General features: G+C 31.0%; 1 pseudogene; it reads left to right on the plus strand.

The window, feature by feature from the left end:
* The first annotated feature begins 337 nt into the window (after positions 1-337).
* On the plus strand, positions 338-18,385 carry LOC149533030 (glutamine--fructose-6-phosphate aminotransferase [isomerizing] 1-like; annotated as a pseudogene).
* The last annotated feature ends 2,041 nt before the right edge of the window (positions 18,386-20,426 follow it).

Below are 20,426 nucleotides of genomic sequence, written 5' to 3' on the forward strand. Positions count from 1 at the left end.
ATCATTTTACAACATTTAGAGATCGCAAACTTCTGCGTGTGTCAGATTGTGATATCATTTCTCAACACCCAGTGTATGCTTGTTTCTAGAGTGTTCGAAGCAAGTTAAATTAAGGAGGAAGACAAGGAAAATCACATAGTTTTACATCAAAGGCAATGGAAATGGAGGCAAATATATTGTGTTGGGCTCAAAGAATGAGACACAAACATATGGTGGAAAGATTACAGTTCGGTGCTTAAAGAACATATTCATGTTCGATGATCCAGATTTCTTGGAGGGCGTTCAATAGATGTTTGGACCGGAGTACCTAGATGATTATTGGAAGCGGCATTCGAACATGGATGTAGTGTCTTTGCTTTTTGGTGCTGGCACTAATAGTGGGCAAAACGAAGGAGGAAGTATGCCAAGTAGTAGCAGCCTTTGTTGATCCATAGTGGTTTTTTGAAATGTCTCTTTTCTGATTTTATATGATATTTAAAGCCTCTAATCAGATTTTTAAATCAAACAACCAAATATTTCAAAGATCCATCAATTTCTTAATAAAACCCAAATCGGGTATGCCCGAAATAGTGCCAAAAACTTCACAGCTTCACATATTATTAATAAATCTGAAAGTAGACATTTTTACAAAAATTTCACCAACATAACAGCCTAAAAATGACATTTTTAGATCTATATAGCATTTACACAACAACTCCCAAACATAGGACAAAAACCATGCTCATCAGACTCCCGAAATTAACACAAAAATGCCCAAAAACACCACAAAAACACTAATAATCTATACCAGAATTATAATCATGACCAAATACATATATTCAACTCTATTTTAACACCTAAATGTCTAAAATATAGCAGCAACCCAAACTGATATGAAATACTCAACCGGAAACACCAAACTCTTACAAAAACACACCCGAACACCCACAAATTTGCACTGTTTAGCACAAGGGAAAACTCTGCGTGAGCTTGCACATGGAATGGCTTTAAACTCCTATCCTTAGCCTTCCTGAAAACCTAAAAACTCCCATCCTTGGGTCTCCTTCTCCACAGGTTTGGCAGCCTCTGAAGAACAACAAAGCAATGAGCAAAATCAAGTTCTAGAATAAGCCCAAAATGCCTCCAAATCCCTTAAAAGAGAGCATAACCCTAACTCATGTCCAAGAGGGGTTAATAAAACATATTTTAATAATAATTTTCATTTATTAGTCCATTGGTTTCCAAAGATTAGCCCCTTTTTCCAAAACTTCACCTTTTTGAGCCTGCCTGCCTTAGCAAAGTTTATTATTTTTAACTATTTGAAAAGGGGACATGACATTGTTGGGGTTGGAAGAAATAGTGGAACAAGTTGTTTTGGGAGTGGGCATAGAGATGGGAGAGGAGCCTTGGAGATTGATTGGTGGTGGGGAATTGTTTGTCCAACCCCTAGTAGTATGGTCCTCAGCAAATCCAAAAGGAGTGCATGTCCCAAAGGCAGATTAAGGCTAGAGAAAGATCGTGGACTTTCTGCAAGGGAGGATTTGGGTGTCAGTTGTGAGCAAGCGTGGTTACATGAAGGCAACACCACGAAAGAGCACACTAGCTCCAGGCTCGTGAAGAAGAACTAGTAGGAGGGGGAGAATCCTTGACAAAAGGAATGTGGGTGGATGCTTCATTGCTTGAAGAGGTGGGAGAAAGCAATAGTAAGTGTCACCGCATTCTACAAAGGATACCAAGGCTAAGGTTTGTGTCGGACGATTTCTCTATGCCAACATTCACACACGAGGAGACAACTCACTGGTTCAAGGATTAACTATAGGAAGATGGTGGAGGTCATCGGTGATAGCATGTGTGCACTTTTTTTTTTCTCTGGTGATTTTAAGAGGTTTGGGCAGATTGTGCTTTTGGCAGGGTGTTAATACTCAGTAATTTTTGTAACGCAAAAATGTATGGCCTTAGGGATGGGTAGATATATGACAATAAGGTATTTGGCCATACTTTATAATGACAATATTGTAATTCCTCTCTTTAATATCAATATAAAATCCATAATGCTACCTATAAAAAAAAAGATTAATTAATTTTTTTTTAGAGTTTTTTTAAAAATTTAATAGAAAAAGTGGTTATAGCTATTGTATAATATTTTATTATTTTTACACAGGTTCAAAAAAGACTCATGGAGGAAAGAATCAGGCAAGAAAACCTCCACTAAAGTCCAGCAAAGCCTAAAGTAACTACTAGAAAAGCTTACAGAGATTGGCCACTTAAGAAACAACCAATAACAAATAGCACATCAAAGCCTAAACCAACTATAGAAGATTGTACAATTGACCAAGTTAAAACTAGCCTATAACATTGTTACAAAAGTTCTTAGAAGATGTACAATGCCCATGTATGCATAAAAGACTAGCTCCCCAACCTAGAAATAATGGAGTTAGACAAGAGTAATCTAAAGAGAGAACCACCCAAAGAGGGCTTCAACCATCGAATTAGAGAAGGAAATCCAATAGAGTCACAAAGAGCTCCAGCACGTGCCAAGAAACATCAAGATGAAAAAGTGCCCAGAGCAACACTAGAAAACAACCAACCAATGAACCAAACTGCCACGCGACAAGGGAAATATCAAACAGTAGCACCTGCTAACCAAAAAATCCACAACCCAAAAATGTGAAGCACATGATATATATAAATAAGTATCAAAATCCAAGAGCACACTTGGACGACGAAGATCTTCAATAGCATGAACCGGTAGGGAATTCATATTGTCATTTTCAAGATGAGAGTAGCACGCCAACAACCAACAAAACCACATAAAAATCATTAATCCAAGCTCATTGACATATAAATTAAAGTAGCACTTGCACCCATAACAGGTGTAAGTGTATATCCAATAGTCAACAATTTTAAAAATGTGTCAACAAACTATACTAGACAATAAATCGCATAGTGATATATTTTTTTAATATCCAGTGATATGATTGGTTACAACTTGGAAAATATTTCATCCTGTTTCCTTTGTCTGTGCTTAATTGATGCGAGGAAAGCTTAAATTCTTCTCTTCCCTCTACCAAGATCAATAAGTTGAAATAAATTCTTTGGATTGGAGCTTTGTAGTAATATAATTTAATACATTATTTATGTTTTAGGGTTTTCATATTAGAATGAATAGGTTTTCATATTAGAATGAATAATTAAACATCTTGTACAAAATTTTTTACATTTGGCACTCTATATTCTTGGAAAAGATGAAGAGCTTAAGAGAAATCGCTTATGCACTTGGAGTTACCTAGGTGTGTGCAGAGCTATTGTCACTCAATATTGGTCATTCATGACAACATTGCCTTATAATGTGTTTATTTTCAATGACATGAGATTTAGGGTTTTTCTTGATTCTGGAGAGCTTGAATTGGGGGATTAATCATCTAGAGCAATAAAGCATAAAGTGGACCTTATTGAAAATATTTCTAAAATTTAGCATTCACTTCCAAATTTTTAAAAAATATTTCATGACATGACTACACAAGAAAGGCCTGGTTGCAGCAATTATGAGTTAAGAATGTTGGGCAAGACTTTATCAGATGTATAAGGAATGTGCTAATTTAAAAATGAAAACAATTGTTTTTCTCTTTTGTAATAGATTTTTGTTCTTCTTTATGTTGTCAAATATGTCTAAACATTATCTTGTATCTAGGAATGTATGAGACTTATTTGATAAAGAGAAAAGCCTCCCTATTAGATTTTAAAAGCAGCGATATAAGAGTTTAGGAGATTCAAGTTAATGACATTTTAATAAGTTGTTTAAATTTTTATGTCATACATTGAGCTTCAACTTCAATCTGATTGTTTATGTAAACATTTACAATTTAGTGTAATATTGTGTGGGACTAGTTAGGGCTAGGTTTCTTGTGAGTTTTTTAATGTATCTAATTTAAACTTGTAGAACACGAAAGTAATTTTTTTGATATTTTTAATTTTACACTAATATGGACCCATGAAATTTTCTTTTTAAATCAATGTACAAATATGGTAGTGCAAGTCATTGTATTGCCAATTTATTAATTGGTAGAGTAATTTGAAACATAAGACTAATGCTTCTACATGTAAAGCACATTTTAATTTTTTTAGTTCATGAGAATAATGACAATTCTTTTGATAAATGATTTTTTTCCCATGTTCTTATCTTAAATCTATTTATTTTTATCTTTTATTTATTTAGTTTCTGTAAATTAACAAATACATGTGTAACATCTATGGCAATATTATGTGTATATTAATATTATTTAATAATTTTAATATTAACATTATCAATACTAATTTAAACCTTAGAACTTCATGTTTCATAAAAATATTTAATTTAAATAAATTAAAGAAACAACACTGTTTTTATTAGAACCACAACATTAATAAATACCATTTTTTAGATGGGATAATGAAAAACTAAACTACAAATAGAATGAAAGCAATCAATCTACAAAATAAATGGTACTTATAGATTGATTAAAAATAATACATAATGAAATACCACAGAGTAGAATATGATTTCTTATATTAGATTTTTTTGGAAAAATGACTTTATTTTGAACATTTTGTAATTGAATATTGTTTAATTTATAATGCATTTTTTAAAGGATATTCTTCATGACTGCAACATCAACAATCAAATATGTCACTGCTCATCATTCTTTTCCACACATTATGTTGATCCTTGAACATGTAATTATGTCTCGAAGGGAATTCCATGCAAGGTGTTTCCAAACCATGAAGCATAAAATAATGGTATAGCATATGTAAATGTTAGTTATGTCTAAAGCTACAAGTTGATTAGCAGATTTGGATGTCTAGCCACAAATGTATATGCATCATGATGATTACCCAACAAAACATAATCATCTATTACAAATTTAGATGATATCGATGTCTAATTTTGTAATAATTAGTTAGATTTAGACTTTGCTTAGGCCAAAATTCGTGAAAATTAGTCAATAGAATTAAAAAAGAATTTCTTGTGCAAGTAGATTCAATACTCTAGATTTTGTACTTGACATGATCATTTGAGCTTTTGATTAGGTCGATCAAATTTTGAATTGGGGCAATGGTATGATTTGACCATGACAAACGCGTAAAACAATACAGAGTTACCTTCTTTAGACACTTTTCTTTGGAATCGTTTCTTGCAAAAATCAAGAGGAGTTTGTGATAATGATGGGGATCAACACCCTGGGTAGTTTTCTTAGAAATTGTTTTTCCAAAGTGAGGGATACAGTGATTGTCAGAGAATAGATGCAACGAAGTTTCAAAATACTCACTATTTATGGTTTTGAGAGCTTGTTTGAGGAAGTAGAGTTTTTGAGGATTCCATGATTCCATGCTTTGTAGGTAGCGTCTCAATTTTGCCAGATTCTAACACTTAATAAAAAAATGTTGAAGGACGTGTTGTTAAGAACCACAAGAATGCTTCTAAAGAACATTTTGTTACAACAATGAAAATGGAGGGCTTCATTGTTAGAAGGATGATTTTGTAGCAATGGAGTGTAGTGGTCGACAAAAGGTGTGATGAGAAGTCGCTCGAACCAACAAGTAAATTCATCACATTTTTTTTTGTCTTGAATTAAAAAAGTGATTTTTGCATTACTGTCGACAAAACTTTTGATTATAAGCAACAATGTGAGAAAAATTCAACGAGCTCTCGATTAGGTGAAAGCCTATCGACTAATTAATTTAAGCAAAATAATCACTTATGAAAGGATATGCAACAAGCCTCCATCCTGTAAAACCAAATGCAAATCATTAATTTGAACCCTTGTATCAAAGATGAATGACAAATCAAGAACCATGTAATCAGAGAAAGAAGTATGCAATAAAATGAAAAGACCACAGAAAATAAGTTTGAGTGCAAGAAAGGAAAATAAAATCAAACAAAAAGGGTTTGAGATATAGATTTGTATTGCTCAATGTAAAGTATCACAATAAAGAACAAAGAGAAGACTCCAACCGAATGTGAAAGGTGAGTGACACCTCTCACATAATGCACAAAATGTCATCACTCATTGCTCGAGCATGAAAGAAAACAATACCAATACATAATTAAAAGATATTATAGCCATGAAGTAAGGAAAAAAAAGGAATAGAAAAAAAAAAAAAATAGTTTATATAAATTAGTAACTAGGAAGGGTTGAATTATCAAGCTTCAACCTATAAATCACATGCATGCAAGAGATCATACTAATGTACAACATTTTTTATTAAATCGTAGAAAATGGTATTAGCATTCTAATTTTTACTAGTATATACTTCACTAGTTGTAAATAAGAAATACAAATTTTTTTTGTTTGAAATTAATTACTATTTTTTCATTTTACATTTTCATTGTTTTAGTAGAATTAGAATAAAAAATGTCTTGCTAATGTTAATCATGTCTTTCAAAAGGCATCTTTATTAAAGGAGTTCATAGTATATTAATTAGATTCATATTAAATTAATCTTTCTTCTTTTATCAAGAAGACATCATTAGACCAACTTTCATAATTACATTATTAATAAAATTTGTAGAATTTGAAAGACCAAAGATTAAAATTTATTTTTTTATCTTCGAAACTTTATAAAATGTAAAAGTGAAAAATAGAAAGACACATAATAATTTGAAAATTTGACATTTATTTTTATAAAATTTAAATCTTATATATTACAACTTTTAGTTATGATAAATTGTAACATTTGATTTCTTTTATTTTCAAATTTGTATTGTGAAATAAAAAGAAATTTCAAACTAGTCTTGTTTATCTTAATAAATTTCATAGAGTTTGAAAGACAAAAGTTTCTAATTCAATTTTTATCTTCAAAACTTTATAAAATGTAGAAGTGAAAATATAAAGTCACTTAATAATTTGACAATTTGAATTGTTGATTGAAATTTGTTTTAATGTTTACAAATTTTAAATTATATATTTTCTAATTATGATATGTTTAATTATTTAATTATTTTTCTTTTAAAACTAAAATTGTGAAATGGATAAAAGTTATAGATTATGAATTATTGTGAAAAAAATATTATTATAAAAATATATCAAAATTTGTTTAAGCAAATAAAATATATATTCTATAATCTAATCTTATAATTAAATATATTTGAGGTACTAATTTATGATAATATTTATTAAAAGTTTAAATATTAAATCTTAATTTTACCTGTAAACAAAATCAAATCTTATTTTTCATGTCATCAAAACTATGTTTTTTCAAAATCATATTTATTTATCTTTAAAAAAATACTATCTAAATTATTAAAAAGTATATTGGTAGTTTTGATGTATTATATTGAATAGTTTGTATAACTAAGACTGGTTTTCTAATTGAAAATGCAAAATATTTATTAGTTTTTATATTGACAATTGTTAAATGCAAAATGATACAATCATATTTGAAAAGTATTATTGTAAGTCATCAAAGTTTCAAAATGGTGTTAACAAAATCTAAAACTTGTGACAGGCATCTAGACACGAAGTCCCCATGTAAAGAAAACTTATGGGGAAATTGATAAGAATCATTTACATTTGTTGGCATCATTAATCAATAATTTTGTTGTACATCTATAATATCTATAGCAGATTTAATAAATCTTAAGCTATAAATAATTAATGAGGTTTACAGTTCTCAAAATGTAATGTATGCAAACTATCTTAGTGAATGAGTAATATTCAAGTTCATTACTGAAACCCTTTCCCCTGATACCATTGTACACATTCTATCCATCATGATCGAATTTCACTCTCTAGTAGTATTGTACAACAAATAGAAAACTTGTGTCAATTTTATTTTTCTTGAAAGTTTCTAAAGGCTTTTTAGTAAATCTATTATCTAAACTTCTTGTAATCAAGACATTTCATGAGAACACATTTTGTAGAGGAATTATATTAAACAATTCATGTACATGTATAACATCTGACTAAAATTCATATAACCTTCTCCTTTTATGAATATCTACAACATGTTCCAAGAATCCAAATCTCCCATTTTTCTCACCATGAGTGAGGATGTTGGAAAAATTTGTGGAGGCAAGTGTGTTGCTTATACAATCTATGGTTTTGCAGGAAGTGGTCTCTTCTAAGGTAGTGGGCTTTCACATTACAAATCATGGATATTCATAATCTTATAACATATTGTGTTACAAAACCATGTTCCTGATTTTGTCAAATCATTGCAATTTTGGTTGTGCCTTGTTGCTTAAGGGTTTGCAGTTCTCTAATGTTAAAATTAGGGGGCATCTTTTAGTGGTTTGGTATTTTATTGTGACAAGGAATAAATTTTTTGCACGCGACATTACCTTTCAAAACACAAACAAACAAATCAAATATTGTATGGTGACCCTTCGCGTGTGTGGGATCAAATTTCTCAGTGTTGTCAAAGTGTAGCATTAAGGGTTTCTAGGAAACCCTTTACATCCACTCCCTTCACAAATTCTACTGTAGTTATGACAATCATTGAACTTTGGGCTTTGTTTTTTACAATTCTAGTGCTTCTTCATAATTGTGAACTCATGGCATACAAACCACAATAAAGTAAAAAATGGTGTATGTCTTTCATACAACAACTTTGAGAAGGACTTTGGCACTGGACAAGTTAGATCTTCTAAGGCCAATATTTAAAGATCATGACACCATCAACCTTTTCACCCTTCTATCGTCACTATTTTTTTCTTTTCCCAGTGTGAGGAATTGGAATTTGTCAGCAAGTCTTTGCAATAAATATAGCCTATTGGCTAATAAATTTATGCAATCAAATGGAGAAGCAATTTTACAATTGATCTCATGGATTGCAAAAATCTAGTAGCTTTATATGCTTCCCCTCCCATATAGAATGGTTTCTATATAATATTGCATAGAGGGAGAAATTCCATTTAATTTGAAAGAAAGATGTCATTTTATATAATCTTTTATTATTCAACCACAATCAATTGTTGGTATTACATGATAATATACTATAAACAAGGAAGGCATGGCAATAGGAAGAAAAGGGAAGAACCCATATGTGGGAAATGTTTGACTAGTACATAGGTAACCGATAACAATTAACACAATATATGATTTCTTTTTCTTTTTTTAATTATCTAAATCCGTAACAAATTGCAACATTCCATGTTGGAATGATTTTTCTGCTATTATTTAGATATGCAACAAATTGCAACATTCCAGTTTGGAATTATTATATTTACACTTAAAGTTTTTGAATTAAGCAAAAACATGTTTTGAAGGGCCCTAAAACCTTATGCGTAGATATTACATTAGATTATGCATTTTAGATCCCCAACATGACACAAGCTAAAAAATAGAGTGATGGACCAAAAAAGACCAACCTATCACCTGTGAATAATAAAAGACTAGCAAATTTCCATCAGACTAGCAAACATAACGACAAAATAAAACAAAATAGAAAAATAGAAGAACCAATAGAGAAACTACCCCATTGACTTCAAGGTCCCAATGACCTCTTCATACAATTCAGTCATCCTCTGGACAACATTCTTTAGCTCTGGTATATCATTTGGGTTGGATTGCACCTTCTTTTAATGCTAGCTCTAGTTCTTCTACCTAGACCAACAATAGCACCAACATTTCCTTAGGAACCTACTTCAAATTGACAATGGCCTTAGACTACAGAGAGTCCTCCAACTTAGCTTCCATAATTCTCATGTTATCTATAGAATTCTTCAAGACCTTATGGGAGTCTTGCATAATCTTCTTGAGGGTATTGTTTATCCTATCAATCCTCTAGTTAAAATCCTCTATCTTTCCCTCCTATATCAAATTTTTTTTTCCTCGGCCTCCATAAAATCCAACATATTATTTTTCACTTCAAGTGTTCATAGAGCACCAACATTAGGGAGGGGAGGAGGGTCACCTATCTCCTTCTTCAAACCATCAAACTTGGGAGATAGAGCATGATAGTTTAATATAAGTGTTTTAATTTCATGGAAATTCCATTTGATAAGATTAAAAGAATAGAGAGCACCACCCTTAGCCATTTGCAAACCCAAACAAACAACTCTTCTTTCTTGTCCTCAAACTCACCAAACATAAGACAAACAAAAGAGGCCCTTGTTAGGTAGTAAAGTCCACCAAGATAACTGAGAGGAAGGGGGTGAATTAGTTATGCAATTAAAACAACTCTCAATATCTTATTTATTCTAAAACATGTAAACAATAGATGCAACAACCATAGAAAGATAACCACATAGAATAACACCAAATTTGTTAACTAGGGAAACCCTTTATTAGAGAGAAAACTCTAGGGGGAATGATGCCCACGAGATGATGTAATAACATAAATGTTCCTTGTGAAATAATGGATCCTATTTGGAGTTAATGAAATACAATCAATATATTTGAGTCCCTGTTAGGAGACTTTGAATCCTTGTTAGGAGATTCCAACCCTGTTACAAGTTCTGTCAACCTTATTAGGAGTTGAAAGAAAGATAGAAGGACCCATTGCCCAAAAAAATTTAGTACTATCCTTACTGAATAATATAAGTGTACATCAATAGTTATTTGACAACAACTTATCTTTCCAAATACAATTCCTTCTAAGATCATTGTGCCTCAAGTGCATGAATCTCAACCCTGATCCAAAAGATATTGACATTCAAGCTCACACAATACGTCAAATAGATATGAACACATATCACACTCTGCCTCAAGGAAATAATATTTTCTTTGTACCAAGTCTTAAAACAAATTATTGGGTCCGTCTTGAGGCTTTCCCAATTTACAATAATAACATAGGACCAACTTGGGATACTGCATTACATGTTACATTATTGTATCGTCTTAAAATGGATGCACTTCATTTGGAGACCTTTTATCCCTCCTTAGCATGTTTTTGGTCTCTTTTTCTCCTCTTCCCTTCCATTTCATGCTTCTTCATCATCTCTTGCTTCCAAACATGGTCTTTTAGGTGTTGTCTTGATATCATTTTGATCATATATCTTGTTCAATTCACTATCTTTTAGTTTCACTTGCACCACATCTTGGCACTTTTTGTTTCCTTTCTGACCTATCCATTAGGACTATGTCAACCCAAGTCAACCTAGTCCTTCGATGATTGCAGAGTTCGAGGCATGAAAGTTCTCAAGTTTACCAATTAGTTTAATTATCATTTTCCTACCCAAAAACTAGTATAAAAGGAGGCTTGGGGGCTTTATCTTCATATCTCACTCTCAAGTTATTTCATGTCCACAAGAAAGAAATCAAGGCGTTCTTTGAGAAATAATCTTCAAGTATTAAATTATAAGAATTAACTTCTTGCATCAAGCTTCTTCCTTCAAGGTGGTAGTGGAGTTTGGCTTTAAGGAGAAGATCATCATTCTAATTCATTCAAACCATTTTTATTATTCATATTTCCATACACGAGGTTTTGGATTCTTTGATTTCCTTATGGTTTCTTTGAATCAAGGCTATTAAACTTACATAATTGATCACATATCAAAGTCAATTGCATCTATAGAGGTAATTGTATTTTTTCACTTCATATTATTTAATCTACTACATGCAAGAACTTCCCTTATTATTTATATTTCAATTTATGGTTAATTCCTTAGTCTAGGGCTTGAACAAGGAAAGCCCTCATCAAACCCCAACCACAAAACTCTTCTTTTTGTGTTTATTTGTAGGATACCAATCAAAGCTTAAAGATTTGAAAACTACTTTTTAGGAGCTTTTTGGAGAAGTTAGTTTGAGGTCACAAGACTATGTCAACTTGGTTGTAGGATGTTCTTCCAAGTTGACCTAGTCCTTTTTTCTCCTTTTTAAAGAAGATTTATGGGTTTTATTCCTTTCATCATTTTATTTTGAGATACACAAACAAATATTCAAAATTATTTAGATCTATAAGTTTTGGAGCTAAAGTACATCTTCCTCTACACATTTCAAGGTGATTCTTTTATATTTTATTTCCTTTCATAGCTTTACCCTAGATCTGTATCTTAATTGGGTTAATTGTATAGACATCGAATCTAGATTTACATTATTTAAGCAATTGGTTCAATTTTAGATTCATGGTATCCTATGAAGGGCCAAAGAGTATATTTCCTTGTATTGAATTCCTCTCTATAATTAAAATTTAGTATTAGCTCCCTTCCTTTGGGTTATGGACAATCTCATTTGGATTATAAGTGGAACCATATTTTGAAGTTTCCCTCTTTCTCTCACACATGTACTTGAATGGCTTAGTGGACAAGGAAAAGCAAAGACCTACACTCCTATTAAAGTGTTTTCCTTTCCCCCCTAAACATTTTGGTGAAATTGAAAAGTCCCTTCTTTTGTGTGTTAGATTAGTTTAGGTTTTTACCTTCTTGGTGAACCTAACTTCTTTCCCCCTTCTTTTTTATCTTTGGAGTTAGATCTCCCTTATTTAGGCATTTATCTTCTTTCGGTAAACTTGACCTTCTTACCCTCTTTCTTAGAGTTAGATCTTTCTTTCTAGATCTCTCTTATTTCCACTAAGTGTTCTTCCTTTTGAGGAAAACCAATATTTTATATATGACATTCTTTTGGTCTATTGCACTTTTTATGGTTATTACTCTTCTTGTATGTATTTATCATACTTATGATGTTTATGAAAGTTTCCATCACTTTATGTTATTCATGTCTTTACATTCTTTTCTTTGATTTGTTCTTTTATAGTTAACTAACACAAGGTTTTCAAACAGAGCATATTTCAAGAATGTCATTATACTTTTATGTGGTTTTCTCATTTACCTTTTAGATGGCATTAAAGATTTTGTTAGTGATCCTTCTAATCTTAATCCTATGCCTAATCGTTCTAATGATGAAACCTCTTCTACATTTCAAAACATTAAAGGTATGGTTCATGATCCTCATATTTCTTAGGCTTTAAATGAGCCATCTCTTCTATCACCTCCTCTTACTTCTCAACCTTCTCTTCACACCACTTCTCCTATAATTCCTCCTTATACTCCATTTTACTATACTTATTCTGATACTCTATTCTCTCATTCTACCATCCATTGTACTTATACTATAGGTTATAACATTATCACTCGACAAGGTTATAAGGGTTTAGATCTTGGTATTAATGAACATGGTATTGAGAACCCTATTGACCCTCCTACACAACATCATAAGCGAGGTCTTCATCATTCCTTCTAGCGATCCTTCCTCTTCTCCTCCACCTTGACCCAATTTACATCTTCTTCTTCCAATTCCACATCTTTCTCCTATTGATACTAGGGAAGCATTATCCTTAAGGGTTTATCATCACCTTTTGCAAGCTCCTACCTTACAATATCAACCATCAATTTTGAATGTCATCTCTATATTTAAATTTATTTTTAACATTCTCTTCATTATTGCATACAATTTATTGTTTATATTTACAGTAACATTGAAGATGGTAGACTCTCTTGTATACAAGATATTTACTCTCTTCTTCACAAAAATACTTAGCATTTCTAATCCTTATTGTCACTACTCACTTTTATTTTGCATAATATGTTTAGGAGTGGTACAATAGGCCTTTCTCCTTGTTCACCTTCACTAGGGGGCAAGGATCATTCTTTCTTGGGATCTACTTTGGTTATTTGATATCTAGATATCATTTCCTGAGTGCATATTTAGTATTATTATAGCCTCTTATGTTATCCCTAATCCTTTATCCTTGTTATGAGTGTATTCTTTAATATGTTTACATTTATTGGTTGTACAATTTGATATGTGTATTCTACATATTACAGGGATCTCACTTGGATATCTTCACCTTTTCTTCTTCTTGTTATATCTTATTATAAGTGTAACATGATTCTCTTTTTATCTTTTCACTTATTTCTCTATAGATTGTATTATTTTATGTCACATTTTTATCTTTGGGTATGAAGATCTTTTGTTACATGCAGGATCATGTTTCTTTTGCCTGAAAAAGGGCTTTTGATATATTGGATATTAATCTTTCTCACTTGATAATCATATATAGCTTACATTGTACGTGATACCTTTTCTTAGCCTTATGATGTTTTCCCTCTTTCATTCTTCTATGGTATGGCATTATTCTACAATATTTCTTGTTGATTTTGGATATTTTGTGCATAACTACTAGTTCTGCATACATCTTTATATCTCATGAGATATTGTGGGCTAATCTTATCATAAATTTTTTTGTCTCATGCTAAGGGGGCCAGACCTTCCGTATATTCTTTCTTTCTATATTAAGGTTCACTTTCCTTAGTATAGTGGCATCTGTTTATTATATGACATTGTTTTCTTGTAACGAATTTTTTCTTGATCATGGATCTATCTTGCACAAGAGGTGCATGTCCTTAATCATCACCTCTTTATTAAAAAAACTATGTTAATTATTGTGAGAAATAATGTGTAATCATGTCTAGCATTGCTTTCCAACATAAAAGGTAGTGAGGTTTTAGAGTTACTTAAGCCCCTATATCAACCTCTATCGTAACCTCTAATTATGCATCCTCTTCATAATAAACACATTGAACAACATGCAACTCATTTAAATACTATATTGAAATTTTTTTATAACATGTTTTGTATCAGAGATATATTTTCTTGTCAAAACTCGAGATGATCTTGTAGAAGATAATGTACATTTACTTCTAAATAAGACTTTAATAAAAATATGTATATATAAAGATAGCTTAAAATAATATTGAATTGAGTTTTGTTCCTTAATACATTTTAAATATATGACATTTTATAGGTAATGAATATTTTATTGAGACATGCACTACTACCTACAAAGGTAGTTTAAGACGTTAATTTAAGATGAAATTAGAAGTTTTTCTTAAATATTAAAAATATTATTCTAATTATTTTAAATTTTAAATTAGAATTTTATAATGGTCTTAAATTTAAAAATAAGATAAAATGAAAGATGTATTTTTAATTTTAATAAACAATGCACATAGTGGAGGCATAAACTAAAAACTTATTATCTTCGAACTTTTTAGCTTCATGTCTATTCTAAAACCTCATACCATTGTGCCCTTGGTGTCCTTACAATGCTTCCAATACAAACAACTTGGGAAGACAATTTTTGAATGCACTCTATGCTATTGCCAACATTATCAGTTCAACCAAAAAATCTCAGAAATAACTCTGGCAACTTTATGCCCTAGACAACATTTTTAAGAAGTCTAAACTTTGATCCTAGCCATAAATTATTTGATAGAAATACATGAAAACCATGAAATAAGGGGAATATGGAATGATAAGCAATGGGTTCGAGAGATCATGTCCTAAAATTACTAGGGTGAAGGGGCCGAGATATTGGGTACCAATAAGGATTAGATCTATTAGATTTCCATAAGGATTTTTATGTTCTTTATGTTCTCTTGCATCCTGATGATGGATGATGTAGTATGATACGAAACATTGATGGTAAAAAAACTCTACACAATCAAATCCATAAAGCAAACCAATAAGGATTTCAACAAGTTATGGGTGTTGCCATCATTCATTAATCACTCTTGCATCCCTAATGCAACCTGAAACACTACAAGGAGGCTTTCATAGCTCAATTCAAGAATGTCAATACAAAAAATTGGATTTGATACTATTGGTTCACCTCAAAATATAGATCAAATGAAAAAACACTTTTGCTACAACTCTTTAGGTAGATTCTTTTCATCATTTTTATTTTTTTATGTGTGTGAAATGCTGGAGGATTATTAGAAGGGAGATTTTTTTATATACAATAATGATAAGTTTGGTGCACGGGTAGGGTAGAGGCATTTTGACATTGTAAGTATATAGAGCAATAAAGAACACATGGTTTTCTAAAAGCAACAAAAAGATTTTAGGTCAAATAAAATAGGTTAGGACTATGGAACATGATGATTATCTTTAGTAGTTATGAGAAATTAGATAAGTGTGGGAGCAACTAGAATCTTATGTGAGGTACATATTCATTCAAGAGATATTGAAGTAATTGTACAGAGTTGGGTACATTGTCACTCTACCCTTCTTTGTCATTATAATTTATGGGTGTCCATTATTTTCATTTTAAAACAAAATTAGATAACAATCTAACCTAATATATGTAGGTGGTTTATTATAAATTACATAACAATTGAAGATCTCATTAAGAATGTGAACTGCAAACCTATATGTAGATTCAATAATGTAGGCAAAGAATTATTTGAGGCATACTATAATATTTAATCTAAGGATGATTCAGTTGCAACTCATTATAACCCATAAATATGGTTGGAGTTTTATGGTGGCATTGACTGATAGTGTCTGCACACTTCTGTTGACATTCTGTTCAATATAAACCCAAATGATTAGTATAAATATATACTGTCTATTGTATATTTTTGGTTGCATGAAGTGGCAGAAGATGAATGTAGGGGAGTTTATTTTCATGGTAAATTTATAAAGAAAAATGAGGATGGAAAGCTCAAATATCTTTACTTTGCAAGTGATCCCAATGCATTAGTTGAGTACACAAGACAAGTGATGATCCTTGAAGATTATGATGGTTCTCACATTAAGGTATGACATTGGCCAATTCTTTGAAAAGATAGTTGTTCTAGGTAGCTTAGAGGCACATCTTCATGTTTGAAGTTATCTTTGAAATTAAAGATGCTCATGTAATTCATAAATATATTTTAAGTTGAAGTATTTCTTTAACGATAGGTAATTGGTAACTATTATTTGATGTAGTGTGAATTTTGACATCTAAATATTTTTTCCAAGTCTTTGTAGGCATTTATACTAGAATGTTCAAGGATATCTTTAGCAGATAATAATTCTAATGGTTTAAAATTCATTTCACTTAATGAGTTGATGAATTTCCACATGCAATGAACATTACCTATACATGTATTTTACACCTTCCTTCTATTTATGTTTGTAAGAATAAAAACTCGAGAGGACTGAAAACCATTTATTTTTTCCTTGATAGAATGGAGATATTTATATATTTATGTTTAATTTTGAAAAAGCAAAGATAGCTCATGGACTAACATTTCCTTCTTCTATGCATCATGCTTTACATATTTTAGAGATGGAATTTAAACAAATATAGAAATAAAATTATGAGCATTTCGCGCAAAAAGAGATTCATAAATATCCTAAGTCTTTAACAACCACAATGAGAGGAAGGCTTATTAGAAGAGACTCAAAACTAAAAGATGTTCTATTAGGCGGTGTTAAAGTTATATGTGGACAATCAAACATTGGAGGTAAATTTTTTCATTAGTTGCGATACAAGTTAATGTTGCTTAGGCATCTAGAGCAATTTTGGAAGAGCTTTTAGGCAAGGTTAAATGCAATTATAACATTAATTAATTCCAAGTATATTTGAGTTTCCTAATTTACGGAGATTACTTCTGATGTTTGTATTGATTAATTTTTGCCTATTGTGTGTACTATGAGTATGAATAACTAGGAATTCCTATGACAATGGAGATCCAAAGTGATTTACTTGATAGGAAAGGAACAATTTATAAAGATGTCATAATAGTCTATGTTAGTTCATCTAGAGAAGTAAAAGATACACTACTAGCCCCATAATAGGCTTTAAAGAAAGGAGCATTATGTGTACGTATAATAAATGTTGTAGGAAGTGCAATAACAATGAAAACACACTATGGTGTACATATCAATGCAGGGTGTGAGATTGGTATTTCTAGCACCAAGATGAGATGTTGGTTTCTCTTATGTTTGTATTTTATTCTTTTCTTTTTTAATTCCAAAGTGGGTTATACCACTATAAAAAATTGATAACAAGCATGTACATGTCAAATAATAGGTAATGGTAATGTTGTCTTTGGCTATTGGAGATAATTCAACTTCTAGTCAAGGACAAAGAGAGAATTTTAAATGACCTTTTTTACTTTCCAAGTAAATATATTATGATCCTTTTAAAATCCTAGGTGAAATACATAGGAGAGGAGGCATATGAGTTCAATCATGTCTCAAGCTTCTAAAATTGAACATTTTTTGCTATAAAACTTGTCTAATGAGATTTTGTACTGTGTCATTTCGAATTGTAGATCAAGTAAGGGAGACATTAAATTTGGATAGTGAAATAAAGTAACTAGCAAAGCTCTAAATGAATGAGTAATCACTATTAGTTTTTGGGTTGGGCTATAATTATGTGACATCTTGGAGGGTGGTTTGAAAGTATAAGAAGCAACACTTATTCACAGTGAAGGACTTCATGCTGGTGAAATGAAATATGATCCTTTGGCTTTAGTTGATGACACATTTCCAATTATTGTTATTGAAACTAATGATTCTTGTTTTATGTAAGACTTAAAATACCATAATTACATATCTTTTTAATGCGATCATTGGTTTATGGAAATCTGAATGGAAAAGTTTAATATTTGAACAGAAATCAACAGTCTGTTATACAACAACTTGATGCATAGTTAAATTTTTTTAAATCATGTTCATAATCAACTCCTCTTGCACAATTAGTCATCTCTCTAATCCATGGTTGTAGGTGAGGCTGGAAAAGTGAAAATGCACCCAAAATATTGGAATGTTTGACTTCTAATCTCTGTCTCAAAAAATTAGGACAACTCCAACATGTCACTTTCTCTAAAACTAAAATTAACATTCTAATAAATCTTCCAAAAAAAAAAATTCACAATACCCTCTTGGACTGATCTCAAATCTTCATAAAATAATGCTAAAAATATTGCAACCAAATTTGAAAACATCAAATAAAAAATCATTAAATGATGGTTGTTATATATGATCCCTTGCAACTCATAAGGAAATGCATATGTGCCTCCCACAATGTGTTTTCACTACAAAATTTCTTTGATTGATATACCCATGACTCTCGTGGGAATTTATGACGTTTTGGTTATTTTGGCAGCTTCATGAACTGTTCATGATAATTTCTTTGTAGAAACACCAATAACTATTTGATCCTCATGGAGATTTCTTAATCATCCTGATCTTTGTTCTCACATTGATAGTATTCTCAACCTAGCACCAATTTAAGAAATTTGCAATTGAATTTCTCTACTACACTGGACTATTTGTATTCTCAATCTAGCACCAATTTAAGAATTCCACAATAGATTTCTTTAAGGTTGGAGTTTATATGTTGACTCAAACAAGAAAATGTTTGGCATAAGATTATGGCTCATTTTGGGGAGGATGCCCTTCAAGCTTTGCACACTAACTATGCCTAAAAGAATATTTATAAATGCCCTAAAAAATAAATGTGAAGATTTGTTACTTCAAGAGATTTTGCAAAGATTGAACAAAATCATCAAAAAACTAGACTAATTTACATATATATAGACAATGATGAGATGAAGCCTAAAAAGAGTTAAGAGAAACCTGTACTTAAAAGATAATTTTTTTATTATCAATATCTTGAAGTATAACAATAATACTAATGATATAAAATATTTTTCCACATAAGGTAGCTAGTATACTTGGTGTAGCATAGAGTTTTTTTAAAGAAAAAAACATAGTTTTTTTTTTTGATGTTTACTTACATACCCACTTAAATCCATTTTTAGTAAATTAGTGAGAGTATTTAATGCAAAGGTTTTATAACACTAGAATATTTCTTCAAGACATGTGTACTTTAAAATAATGATAAAAGTTGAGAGAGGAAGAAAGAGATTTTGAGAAGTTTGGTATGTTAGTTGCCCAAAACTTAAAGATTGAAACTAAAATAAATTTGCAAACCATATCAAAAGTATGAGAGAATGAAACAATATTTTAAAATTGTCTTAGTGCCAATTCATATTAAAGTTATTTTCGTCCATATTTCAAGGTAGTTTCTCAGTAGAAATCTTATAATTTGTCTTAGGAATGCTTGTGATCTAGAAATTAAAGACAACCATTGAATCATTAGCTTGCAATGACTAGTTAAGGGCTTTCTTTCTAAATTTGATACGGTAATTATTGTAGTTACTTTTAGTAATTTTCCTACTAGTATTTGAATAAAGAATGTACGAAGTGGTATGCATTGTTTAATTTTTACTTTTGTCTTTGCAAACAAAAATTTCTGATTTTGTTGATCTTCAAATTTTCTCTCACCTATCTCCAGTCTTTAACTCTTGGATTTTATAATAGGGAGAACAGAAGAAGAAGAAAAGATAAAAGTAATTAGAATAATTTTGGGCTCTTAGTCATTAGAAATGGGCATAATTAGAGCTCTCTATCTTGTAAGAAATGACATTACTAGGGCTACAAACATTATCTCTAACATTCCTAGGTTTCAAAATAGGGACAAGATCACTATCAAATACATCACACCCAATGTTGGAGTTTGAGTTTTATGCCACCAATCATATTTCTTCTAGGGACAATCAAGATGATTGTTATATGAAAGCCCTTGCATTGGACAAGATGATCATTCCATATGTGCATGTGGAAGATACACAAATAAATGAACATAGAGTTTCCGCACCATTGAAGCAAGATTCTCTAAGTACACCT

The sequence above is a fragment of the Cupressus sempervirens genome, chromosome 10, assembly GCF_028749045.1.
Source record: "Cupressus sempervirens isolate cs-2001-9-10 chromosome 10, ASM2874904v1, whole genome shotgun sequence".
NCBI lineage: Eukaryota > Viridiplantae > Streptophyta > Pinopsida > Cupressales > Cupressaceae > Cupressus > Cupressus sempervirens.